The sequence below is a fragment of the Piliocolobus tephrosceles genome, chromosome 3, assembly GCF_002776525.5.
Source record: "Piliocolobus tephrosceles isolate RC106 chromosome 3, ASM277652v3, whole genome shotgun sequence".
NCBI lineage: Eukaryota > Metazoa > Chordata > Mammalia > Primates > Cercopithecidae > Piliocolobus > Piliocolobus tephrosceles.
In genome coordinates this window covers 170,092,634-170,105,763 of record NC_045436.1, presented here as the reverse complement: position 1 = coordinate 170,105,763, position 13,130 = coordinate 170,092,634, and the positions used below count along the sequence as shown (strand labels likewise).

Below are 13,130 nucleotides of genomic sequence, written 5' to 3'. Positions count from 1 at the left end.
TGTCCTCTGTCCTTGCATAATTGTTAGTAGCATCCCTTTCCATTAGGTGAGGAGGAGATGGAGTAGGGTCTTTAAGAATGTTACGAGACACAGAGCCACAAACAGCATTGGGATAGGACCCGGCTCTCAAAGTGTGGCCCAGCCATGGCACAGCTGGAGGTTCACAGAGATGGTGCCCACCAAAGGCAATGATGGGACATACATAAACTGTCTTGCAGGCAGGGAGAATCCAGTTCGGTCAGGCCCTATCCAGACACACGAAAGGCACACTCAAATCAGGAAAATTGGAGGAGGTTTAATAGGGACTATCTGCAAAGCACTGATGTGTGCAGAGATGCACCAATGCCTCATGGAGTGAGGCATCAGGCAGGTCGTGGGAATCTGGAAGGAGAGAGTCCCACTGAGAGGTTACCTCGAGAAGAGCAGTGGCCTCTGTCAAGGAACCCAGTGGCCTGAGGCAACCCTGCAGGGAGGAAGCCAGCCGAGGGAGTGGATAACCGGACCTCAGCCACCTTCCTTCCTCTGGGAGAGCCTGCTGGGGCTGGATCCAGGGCAGAGAGCCAAAGGGAGAGGCTGGAGGATCTGGAAGGCCAAGCGGGGGGTGTGAGGTCACAGCTTCTTCGTGTGTATCACCAGTGGGGATTGAGAGGAGAGGAAAACCACGATGGAGGCCATGGGACTGTGGGCAGCTTTTTGGAGCACAGGTGAGATAATCCCCACGATGACCCCCGGAAATATGGACAGGGAGGCTCTTTGAAAGGGGATGGTATTCTGCAGAACAATAGAGGCGTCATGAGCCACTAAAATAGAGGTTGTTGGGATTAGTGTGACCCCATTGTGAACCCTGGCCTAAAGGGACCCAAGGAAACAGGGGTATGTTTAGTTTAGGAACATTGCTGAATTTCCAGATGTTCTTCTCTGAAGCATGCACATATCTATGATTGTCTCCTCTCTAAGGGTTGTGTGCACTTTCTTACCTTCTGTGAACTGGCTGTGAACTCAGTGCCCCTGGGTGGTGGCAGAAGCATGAATGCTAAGAGGAAGGATGTTGCTGTCAGCACTGTGTGGTTTTGAATGAGATAAAGAATCAGCGACGGATGTAGCTGCACACATACTTTATTTTGTTGATTTTCCAATTGATGAAGTATTTGATAAGCATGCCTGATAAGATGGATAAAACGGGCTCTTTCCCAATGGTCCATTTTTGTAATTTAAGTACATAGATTTGTTTCAGATTACGTTTAGTGATTTTTATGTTGTTTCTGAAAAAGGTAATATAGACACATGGCTTAAAAATAAAACACTATGAAAAAATCTCATTCCCACTCCTGTCCCCTGTTCTGTTCCCACACGTCTTATTCTGATGACCATTTGTTTAAAGATTCATGTAGATCCGTCTAGGGTTTCTTTGCAAAAATGCAGGCACATAAACACATGTTATTACTCCCTACCTTTTCTTACACAGAAGGAAGCATTCAATACAAAATACTTTGTACCCCTTAATAGTACATCCTGGAGATTATTCTGTATCAATACATACAGAGATTCCTCACTTTATTTTTTATAGCTGCATAATATTCCATGGGAGAGATGTTTTGTAATTTATTTAACCCACCCCGTTAGGAACATCATTCAGGTTGTTTGCAATCAGTTTCTCTCTTTTTAAAAAAAATTTTTTGAGATGGAGTCTTGCTCTGTTGCCCAGGCTGGAGTGCAGTGGTGCAATCTTGGCTCACTGCAACCTCCGCCTCTCAGTTACAAGCAATTCTCCTGCTTCGCCTCTTGAGTAGCTGGGATTACAGGTGTGTGCCACCATGCCTGGCTAATTTTTGTATTTTTAATAAAGATGGGATTTCACCATGTTGGTCAGGCTGGTCTCGAACTCCCAACCTCTCGATCCGCCCGCCTCGGCCTCCCAAAGTTCTGGGATTACAGGCGTGAGTCACCGTGCCCAGTGCCAGTTTCTCTTATAAACAATGCTGCAATGACTAATCTGGTGTATTTATTATCTTTCATGTGGGCAGAGATATTTGTAGGTTGAATTTCTAGAAATGGGGTCAGTGAGTCAAAGAGTAAATGCATTTGCAATATTAATGTATTCAGTTTTCACTGAATCTCTGTAGTTTAGCAATGAATTGAACAACTGCATATTATTTATGGGTGAAAATCCCCAAAGAAAAAAGAAATGCTGTGTCCAGATGTAACCTTCAGTCAATGTAGAGTGATAGTAACCACCAGTGATGAATGTCTCAGAGTGTTTATGCATCTGTGAGTGTGTGAGTGTGTGCTCATTTGTGTACTCTGAAACCGTATTTGAAAAAAAACAAACAAACAAACTTAACCATCGGGTTATTAGACAGATAATCACTTCACTCCACTTTTAAATCAATGAGTTTCTTATTCCAGCTTATATTCCAATAGTCCAAAGTTTCCAGGGAATAAAGGTAAAACAATCTGAGAGCTCTGAAGTTCTCCGCAGGGCAAGTACCATGTAAACTGATAGATGATGTTAAGGTTCTCAAGGTGGAGACTAAACAGTTCTTCCATTCTCTGCAACATAAACATAAACTTAACAATTACATGGTACGCTAGATCTTCATTTTGAAAATAATCATGGAATTTGAAAAAATAAAACTAAAACAAAACACACCACCATGAACAAAAAAAACCACAACAAAACAAGGGGAAAAAACCGACTTTCTGTTGTTTTTGCTAAAAGACAGCAGGGTGGATTGGGGGAAGCTCTTCTCATAAAAGAAAAGTACTAGACAATCTGGCCTTTTAAAGGGTCTTGAAAACAGATTATGCAGTAAAACTGAGCTGTCAAAGACCCTCAGAGATGGTCTCACCTGACTAGTTCTATGAAGCGCCCAGCAAGAGGGAAGTTTTTCTTTCTCATTTTCACTAATGTAGTTTGTGGTTAAAGAGGTGCTTGCCAACGGCAGGTCTGAGATGTGAGATGTGTTTGAAAAATTGTTGAATTTACATTTCGCAATACCAGCCAGACTCAGGAAATGACACGCAACTGCATTTTCTTGACCTGAGTGGAGATTAGTTGAGAATATGTTTGATAGGTTAACAAATGTCGAGAAACATTTTGACATAGGACGCATTACATGTAACTAGTCTTGTGAAGAAGATGCCCTTAATGGGTGTATTTTCTCTGAATGACTCAGGCCTTCATCGTGGGCTTGGGTTATTGTAACATCCAGCAGGTATGTTGGGCTGTGGAGAGCTGTTTTTCCCGCTAGTGGCCTTGGAGGGTGAGGTTTGGAGTGCTATTCATTTTTCCGTGCACAGCACAGCTGTGCAGTGGCCAGCCATATCTTTCGAAGACACTCATTTGTTGGGGTTCAGGATGCACCACCTCAAAACATACTGTGGGAGATAAGATGTGCCACCCCAAAATACACTTCTTGGCATATTTCAAGCTGGTTATTCAGATAAACTGCAGACGCAGGAGTATCTCTGAAAAGCTGCCCTTTGTAAAAGAAATTTATGCCTATTGTAAATGGAAAGTTATGTTTCTTGTAAAAGAAATCTACATTAGTAAAACTAGCTTTATCAGGAAGAGGGCTGTTTCTAGACAAGTTTTATTACCTGAGATACTTCATTTGCATAACAAGACAAACTTTTACTCACCTTATATTTCCTCCCTCCCCTTCTCATAGCTTGTCTCTACCACCCCTGGAAGCCCCAATCTCCTCCTATTCCTTTCTGTAGCTCAGGCTGCTATATAAGCTTCAATCATCTGGTCTTTCTTCAACTCTCATATTTTCATGGGACCCCTGTGCCAATGTATGTAGTTAGACATAGTTTTTTTCTTGCTAATCTGTTATATGCCGATTTAATTCATAGTCCTGTCGAAGAACCAAGGAGAGTGGAGGAAGACCATTTGGTTCTCCCTGCACGAACTGCAGTGTATTTTTGTGGGCCCAAGGTCAAATACCAGCTCCACTGTCCTAGAACTGTGACCTTGGCTGAACAGAATAATAATCCTTCTGTCTATAAAGAGGACAAAAGCACATGCCTCCTAGACTGTTCTGAATAGTGGTCCCCTGTTAAAGAAAACTTCTTCTCAACCTCACTCCCTCTTCACCACTTCTTTCCGCTAATATTACAGAGAATCCTTTACAGGGAATTTCTTTTTTAAAAAAATTATTTATTTATTTTGAGACAGAGTTTCACTCTTGTTGCCCAGGCTGGAGTGCAATGGTGCGATCTCGGCTCTCTGCAACCTCCATCTCCCCGGTTTGAGCGATTTTCCTGCCTCAACCTCCCAAGTAGCTTGGACTACAGGCATGGGCCACCACTCCCGGTTAATTTTTGTATTTTTAGTAGAGACAGGGTTTCTCCATGTTGGCCAGGCTGGTCTCGAACTCCTGGCCTCAGGTGATCCGCCCTCCTCGACCTCCCAAAGTGCTGGGATCACAGGCATGAGCCACCACACCCGGTGGGAATTTCTTAAACATTAAATGTTTAATGTTTTAAAAACCCAATAACATCAGCATTTTTAATAACAATTTTTATTGTAAATTGATAATTTATAATTGTGTATATTTCTGGGGCACAAAGTGATGTTATAATTTATAAATACAATGTAGGAAAATTAAATTAAGCTGGTTAACATATCCATCATCTCAAATATTTAGCATTTTTTTTTCAACTTTTATTTTAGTTTCGGGGGTACATGGGCAGGTTTGTTACACAGGCAAATTGTGTGTCACTGGGGTTTGGTATGCTACTGATCTTATCACCCAGGTAGTGAGCATAGTACCTGATAGCTGGTTTTTCAACCCTCCCTCCCCTTCCACCCTCTCTCCTCTAGTAGTCCCCAGAGTCTATTTTTTTCCATCTTTATGTCCATGTGTACGCAATGTTTAGCTTTCACTTAAACGTGAGAACACGGGGCATTTGATTTTCTGTTCCTGCATCAATACACTTAGGACAATGGCCTCTATTATCCTAAGCTGCATCTTTTGCAGCTGTATCCATGTTGCTGCAAAAGATGTGGAATACTATGCAGCCATAAAAAAGAATGAAATCATATCCTTAGCCTTTTTTGTCATGAGAACATTTGACATTTACTCTTAGCAATTTTGAAATGTACAATACTGTTTATTAACTATATTTACCACACTATGCAATAGATCTCAAAAAAACTTTCATATTCCTCCTGAGATTTTCATACCTTATTCATCATCTCCCTAATACCCTTAACCTCCAGCCTCTGTAACCACCCATCTATTCTCTGTTTCTATGAGTTTGTTTTAGATTCTTCATTTAAGTGAGAATATGCAGTCTTATTTAAGATCAATTAGTTAAGTTTCAGTGTGTATAAAGTATTTGGTGTCAATGCCTATAGATTTCTACAGAATGAAATAGGACAAAACGTTTCCCACCTGGGCCACAATCTGAATGCTGGTGTTGTCTTCACTGCGGGTGGGCCATGGAGCTACAGCCTACACACCTCACTGCCTTTTGTAGGGAATCATGGCTAAGAGTCAATGCTTGGAATCAGGTGGACAGGGATCAAGTCCTATTTCCACCACATATATGTGTGGGTCCTCAGTTAAGTTACCTGACCTCTGTCTGCTGCAGGCAAAATTCCTAGTTACGTATATCAAAACCATCTCCTGGTGCATATTACAGAGTATTAGGAAGCTCAAGCATCTCAGGGATGGGGAAGGACTAAGGAAATAGCCAAGAATAACATCCAGATTACACTACTGGTCCGCTATGGAGCCCACTACCCAGATTTCTGGGTGAAAGAACATGATGTGCCGCTCAAGGTCTGACTGGTAGAACTCCCAGCAGCGGTACCTCTGAAAATGCTATGTGCACCACACTCAAGTTTTCAAATCTGTAAAACAGGTATAGTAATATTTACCTCATGGGGTTATTTTGAAGATTGAATAACACTGTGTACAGAGAGACCCCAGTATGGTGTTTGGCACTTAGTCAATGCTCAGTTAATGTTTCCTCTTCATTTCCTCCTTCATTTTCTTCTACCTAAACTTCTCCTCCATTTTCTTTTTTCTTCTTTTCTTTTTCTTTCTCTACCTTCTTCCTCCTCCTCCTGTTTTTCTCATTTCTTCACTTCTCTTCCATGCCCTTTCTTCTTCCTCATTCCTTCTTTCTCTTCCTAAGAGTTGGTAAGAGGCAGCGTATGACTATTCTGCCAATGGAAACAATTTTCCCTGTTTCTGTGGCAGGGGATGTCATGGGGTACAGCGCCAAAGAGCTACTATTTAGTTGGATAGTACCATAAATTAATAAATGCTCAATACACTGCTTTCTCCTTTTCTTTCCCCCCTCCACTCCCAGTATTTACCCAGTGGCATCAAATCTGGAATGGGCTATCTTCATATCAGAACCAGGAAAAATGGTAGGGAGTTGCACCAGAAACTATAAACCCTATGCGAGGAGGGATTTTGTTTAACATCTTTTTTTTGAGATTGAATTTACAAACATAAAATTTGCCCTGAAAGTATATGATTCAGTAGTTTTTAGTATATTCAGTTTTGTGACTATCACACACGTTTACAACATTCCTCTCAACCCCAAGAAAATCCCATTCCTGTTGGGCTGTCACTCCTCTTCTACCGCCATCCAGTCCTAGGGAGCTTCTAATCTACTTTCTGTCCCTATGGATTTGCCTATTCTGGATATCTCATGTAAATGGGATTATACAATATGTTACTTCTTGTGACTAGCTTCTTACACTTAGCATGTTTTCGAGGTACGTCCATGTTGTGGTATGTGTTAGCACTTCATTTTTTTTTTTTTTTGGCTCAATAATATTTCACTGTGTGGGCAAATCACATTTTGCTTATCCATTCATCAGTTAAGGGCAAAAGGGTTGTTTCTGTTTTTCAATTATTATAATGCCTTTATGAACCTTCATGTACATTTGTGTGAACATATGTTTTCATATCTCTTGGGTAGATATCCAGGGGTGGAATTTCCAGGTCATGTTCACTCTGCTTAACATTTTGAGGAATTGCCAGATTATTTTCCAAAGCAGCTGAGGACAGGGATTTTTCTCTGATTTGTTCACGGCTGATCAAGTGCTGACATATGGTAAACTTGAAACTATTTATTAAATAAATTGAATAAATGAATTAATAGTTGTCTGCTAAAGATATTATTTTTCTTTATATATGTAAGCATGCATAAACAAATATATACATATATAAATATAAATGTAATAAATATAAATACATATAAATATATATGTATATATTTATTTATTTATTTTTCCACATAAGATCTCCCTCTTTTACCCTGGCTGAAGTGCAGTGGTGTGACCTTGGCTCACTGCAGTCTCTGCCTCCTGGGCTCAGGTGATCCTCCTCCTTCAGCCTCCTGAGTAGCTGGGACTACAGGTGTGCATCACCACGCCTACCTTTTTTTTTTTTGGTATTTTTAGTAGAGATGGGGTCTCACCATGTTGCCCAGGCTGGTTTCAAATTCCTAAGTAAACTGCCTGCTGCAGCCTTTCAAAGTGCTGGGATTACAGATGTGAGCCCCTGCACCCAGCCAACATATTTTTGTTTAAACATTACATATGGCATATCGTTTTTTTGTTTTGTTTTCTTTTTGAGACGGAGTTTCACTCTTGTTGTCCAGGCTGGGGTGCTGTGGCGTGACCTCGGCTCACGTCAACCTCCGCCTCCTGGGTTCAAGCGATTCTTGTGCCTCAGCCTCCTGAGTAGCTGGGATTACAGGCATGTGCCACCAGGCCTGGCTAATTTTCTGTATTTTTAGTAGAGACGGGGTTTCTCCATGGGCATATAGGTTTTTAAAGTGGAAATTGCTGTTTGTTAAAAATGGAGTTTTAAAATTCTACTGTAGCTGTGGAGTTCTAGGAAAGAGGTTTTTTTTGGCATGTTGTCCTGTGTGCCACCTTCTCACTTGGAATGGAAAAGAAATTAACTGAGCATGAAACTTAAGTGAGATAAAATTGTATGTGGCAATACATGTATACAATAAAACAGGGAACGTATTGAAGTGCTAAAAAACAAGAAAGTAGTTTCTTTATTGTTATCTTCCAGTATATTGCTAGCTTGGTAGCTAGAAAACCAAGCTTTAGGACATAAAATATGAGAAAATAATTTATGAATGAGAATCTGGATGAAGTTGTAATTTTAGTGAATTCACCATTCTCTCACGTTTGCCACCACATTTCTGTGCTTGGGCTTGCATGATGGTGTGCACAGTGATAAATTATTTTTATGTGATAGAAATTCCTTCTCCTGGATGGAATATAGACATGCACAGAACAGATACCTTGTCTTGAAGGTCTTTATATTCCTGGAACCCAGCCCACAGCCAGGTAAATAGCAGAGGCTCAACACAGGTTTTGAGTGTATAAATGAATGAATGAGTGAGCTTTTGTTACATGATTTTCATGTTTATGTGCTATTTTCTTTTTTTGTAGATGGTTTTAAGAACTTAATTTGGCCGGGTGCGGTGGCTCACGCCTGTAATCCCGGCACTTTAGGAGGCTGAGACAGGCCGAGGCAGGCAGATCAGGAGCCTGGCCAATATGGTGAACCTCTGTCTCTACTAAAAATACAAAAATTATCCAGGCATGGTGGCATGTGCCTGTAGTCTTACCTACTGGGGAGGCTGAGGCAGAAGAATCGCTTGAACCCAGGAGGCAGAGGTTGCAGTGAGCTGAGATTGCGCCACTGCTCTCCAGCCTGGGCAACAGAGTAAGACTCCATCTCAAAAAAAAAAAAAAAAAGAACTTAATTCAAAACTGTGCATACATATGTGTGTGTATGTATGTCTACGACTTTCCTTTTATACACACACACCCATATATACATATACACACACACACACATAAGTAGAAGGATAAGCAAAAACATAATTTTCTCTAGGTACTATGATTATGGGTGGTTTTTATAATCTTATTTGTAACTGCTTATATTTTATTATATTATTATATTTAAAGTTTATTTCATTTAAAAATATTTAATTAAAAATAAAGATTGAATATACTCAAAGCATACAAGCTTACAACAATCAAATGAACACATCCATCACCACCTATGTTGTATATTAGATTCTCTGAACTTAGAACTGAAAGTTTCTACTTTTTGACCATTTCTCCATTTCTGCCAACCCCAACCTCCTGACAACCAACATTCTACTCTCTGCTATGAGTTTGGTTTTCTTAGAGTCCACATCTCAGTGCAATCATACAGTATTTATCTTTCTGTGTCAGGCTTATTTCACTTAGCATAATGTACTCCAGGTTCATCCAAATTATCACAAATGGCAGGATTTACTTCTTTTTTATGGCTGAGTAATATTCTATTGTATATATGTACCACAATTTTTTTATGTATTCATCCATTGATGAATATGATGGATACTTAGGTTGATTTCAAACCTTGGCTATTGTGAATAATGCTATAATGAACACGAGGTTATTTTCCTATTACTTTTCAAAAAACCATGCATTATACTATTGATCTGGAAATGTATAATAAATACACTTTTGAAAAGAAAAAAATGATTTCCAGGTACTTGATGATGTTTTTGACAATCTAATTTAAAGAGCTGAGTTACTTTTTTCTACATGACTTTTAAAGATTATAGTTTTAGAATATGTTTTTAAGTAAAATAAATAAAAATGCTATTTCAGAAGAATATTTGTCCGTGTATGTACAGAGGAGGAAAAATAATCAAAAAGAAAGAATATTTAAAGATAAGCTAAAATATGTATCATATAATGTGGAGTTAAAATCTTAGGATATAAATTCCAGGAAATATATATATATGTAATACACCAAAATATTAATATTAATGCTATTGATTTCTGATTCTTGAAGTTACAAGTAGTTGTATTTTTCTTTGTACTCTTATTTTTCAAAATTATATATAAGCACACAATTGCTATTACAACCTGAAAAATTATTTGTAGAGCTTATTACTTTTTAAGAAGGAATGTCTTTCTGAAATATACATTTGAACTTTGCTTTGATTACTAATTATTTAGTAAAATATTAATAAGAAGAATTTTACAATTTATTAGAGTAAGAAAAATTTACTGTCAGGGAACAAAACAGAATAACCAAGACATTCTTCAGTTGGTAAGTAGATAAACTGTGATACCTCCAGACAAATGATATTATTCAGTGCTAAAAAGAAATGAGCTATTAAGCCATGAAAAGACACGGAGGAACCTTAAATGCATGTTGCTAAGTGAATGAAGCCAATCCGAAAAGGTTACACGGTGTGTGATTCCAGCTGTATAACATTCTGGAAAAGGCAAAACTGCAGTGACAGTAAACAAACAAATAAACAACAATGGTTGTCTGAGGTTGAAGAGAGGAAGTGATGAATGAGCAGTTTAACAATTCTGTATGATACTATAATGGTGTGTGGAAGTCACTCTACCTTTCTTAAAACCTCTAGAATGTACAACATCAAGAGGGAGTGCCAATGTAAACTATGGGCTTTGGGTGATAATGACATGTCAATGTTGGCTCACGGATATTAACAAATGTGCCCCTCTGGGTGGGATGTTGATAGTGGGGGAGACTGCATGTGTAGGGAGAAGGAAGAATAGGAGAACTTTCTGTATTTTTTGTTGGATTTTGCTGTAAACCTAAAGCTGCTCTAAAAAAATAAAATACAATAAAATAAAAACACAGTGAATGATATTCAGTATCCCTATTTTCAATGAATTATATTTGGGGCTTTCTTTTGGAATTTTTGTTTGCTTTTGTTTTTAACTTGCTCTGAAAAATGCTGCATTGAGAAAGCATTGCACAGTTGCTTCTTAAATATTCAAGAATGTGTTCCTCCCCTCAGCTGAGATATTTGACCTTCAGCCTCTTTGTGTTAGAATATAAGAATGGAAAGTGTAATTGTCCCAGGGAATCAAGTAAACATCTTATTAGAAAATCTTTTGAGAAAATTTTGGCACAAGTTGGTGTTCTGGGTGTGTTTGAAATGCATATAAAGAATGGATCATATATAAACTTTGTCCACGTGCTATGATGAGCTAAATTTGATATCAGAATGGGTTTTAAGAAATAGATATATTCAGCATCTATTCACCCTATTTCTGGTGACGACACCCTGATTTTCCTCTGGAGAGCTGCTCATTACTTTACTCTCAGCTGATGTGAGGCTCCACCCCCAAGATCAGGCCCACATAAAGTGACTCAGACCCAATCTAATTAGAGCACTCCAGTCCCTTGCCACGGTGACTGGCTCATAAATGGGCTCAATGAATGCTCATGGCAAGAAATTTATTAAGTGACTAGAATGAGGTGGTGTGTGTGTGTTTGTGTGTGTGTGTGTTTTGCAAAGTGTAGAAGAGCATGAATTCCGGAGCCCTATTGCTTACGTTTGAATCCCAGTTCCCCACTTCCACCACCAACCAACTAGGTAAACTTGGAAAAGTCACTCTTCCTCTATGGGCTTCAGGCCTCAGTCTCTTTCCTGTAAGATGGGGTCAAAAATACTACTTATCTCATGGGGTTCTTCTGAGGATTGAACAAGTTAACTTTTGTGGAGCGCGGCATGGTGTTTTTCTCAACATTTTCACTTGGATATGTAACAGGCATCTTAAACCCAACATACCTCAAATGAATTCGCCTTTCATGGTCTTTCTCCAGTCAGTAAATGACAACTCCATCCTTTCAGTTGCTCAAGCCAAAAATCTTGGAGTTGCGTTTGACCACTCTCATTGTCTCTTTACTCCATCGGCAAATCCTGTCTGTTGTACCTTTAAAATATATTCAGAATTTAATTGCACCTGCTGATGCCAACCCAGTTCGAGGTACCATCATCTCTTGTCTGGATTATGGCACCATGGCTTCCAAAATGGCCTTGTTGCTTCTGTCTCTGCCCCACTTCCGTTTCTGCTCAACAAACAGCCAGAGTGAGCCTGACAAAACACGTCAGGACATGTCACTCTTTTGCACCAGTGCCTGTCTATCTCCAGGTCCCAAACACACAATTACATCTCTATCCTTATCTCCCACATATTTCCTCCTTGTTCTTCCTGTGCCATGCACCTGTTACTTGACCTCTGCTGTTCTCTGAACACACCAGGCTTGCTTCTGCTTTAGGGCCTTTGCAATTGCTCTTCTCTGTCTGGAGCCCTGTTCCCCCAGATTTCACCTCACCTTCTTCAGATTCTTACCCAAGTGCCACCTTCTGAGTGAGACCTTCCTTGGTCCTTTACCCAAAATTGCAACCTTCCCCCCAGTCTTTATCCTGTTCCCTGCTGCGTTGGTTTCTTAGCCCTCACCATCACCTCACATGTGCTATGGTTTACTTCTCTTGTCTATTATATGTCTATTTCCCTTTAAAACATAAGCTTCTGGCGACTGAATTTGTTTAACTGCTATAAACCCAGTACTAAAATAGTTCATGGTGCTCAGTAAATATTTAATGCACAAATGACTGAATAAGGGGATGGAAGTAAAAAGAATTACATTCCAGTGTGATACTCATCAACATATAGTTGTGCAGTGCCCTCTAAGCACCAGGGACTTGCTAGCCACTAAGGACGTACCTGAGACAAAGATTGTTTGGCATCCTTCTGCAATCTAGTTGGGGATGGTGGTGGGGTGGCAAAAAATCAGGAAGTGTAGGATGCATATGTTTATCCGTGATACGAGCTTATAATCCAGACATGAAGGGCTGTAAAAGATGTCTCAGATTTGGAGTGTCTAAACTGTCACCTGAAAGTTAAGGAATAGCAACTGGGTGAAGGAGGTGGGGCAGTGGGAGAGCTGAAAAGTCACCAGATCTGTTAAGCTGTGGTCAGACCTAAGGGAGGATGTGGCTGAGAAGTTGACTTCTGATGAACTCCTATCTTTACTCTGATGAAATAAACAGGGAAGCCTAGAATGAATGGCAGGCAGCCCAAATGAATTAAAAGCATTTTGAGGCATCTTGCCAAGTTCTATTTACTCTTATTTCATTAAAAATACAGAAAGAGTAGTAAATACAAGGTTCAGCCTTGCTCAGTTTCAGGATGTGGGAGGAGAAATCATACAGCTGTCTTACATGAATCTGCTAGAAAGAAGCAGGTCACAGGTGCTCTGTGTGGCATCAACGAGCATGCTTTTCTGCTGTTTTTGATATTCAGC

At 39.8% G+C, this 13,130-nt stretch overlaps 1 protein-coding gene and 1 long non-coding RNA gene across 2 annotated transcripts in view; one reads left to right on the top strand and one right to left on the bottom strand.

Moving 5' to 3' along the window:
• The first annotated feature begins 539 nt into the window (after nucleotides 1-539).
• The window catches only part of CD38 (CD38 molecule), an 82,309-nt gene continuing 69,718 nt past the window's right edge, over nucleotides 540-13,130 (top strand). The window contains exon 1 of the mRNA XM_023206946.1: nucleotides 540-704. The gene's annotated coding sequence lies outside the window, so the exon portion shown is untranslated. The remainder of the gene's footprint in view (nucleotides 705-13,130) is intronic.
• LOC111539168 lies at nucleotides 5,724-12,713 on the bottom strand. The gene is made up of 3 exons (XR_002730597.1): nucleotides 12,551-12,713; nucleotides 11,611-11,755; nucleotides 5,724-6,145 (listed from the first exon to the last, which is right to left on the bottom strand). It is a non-coding gene; the product is annotated as an uncharacterized LOC111539168 (long non-coding RNA).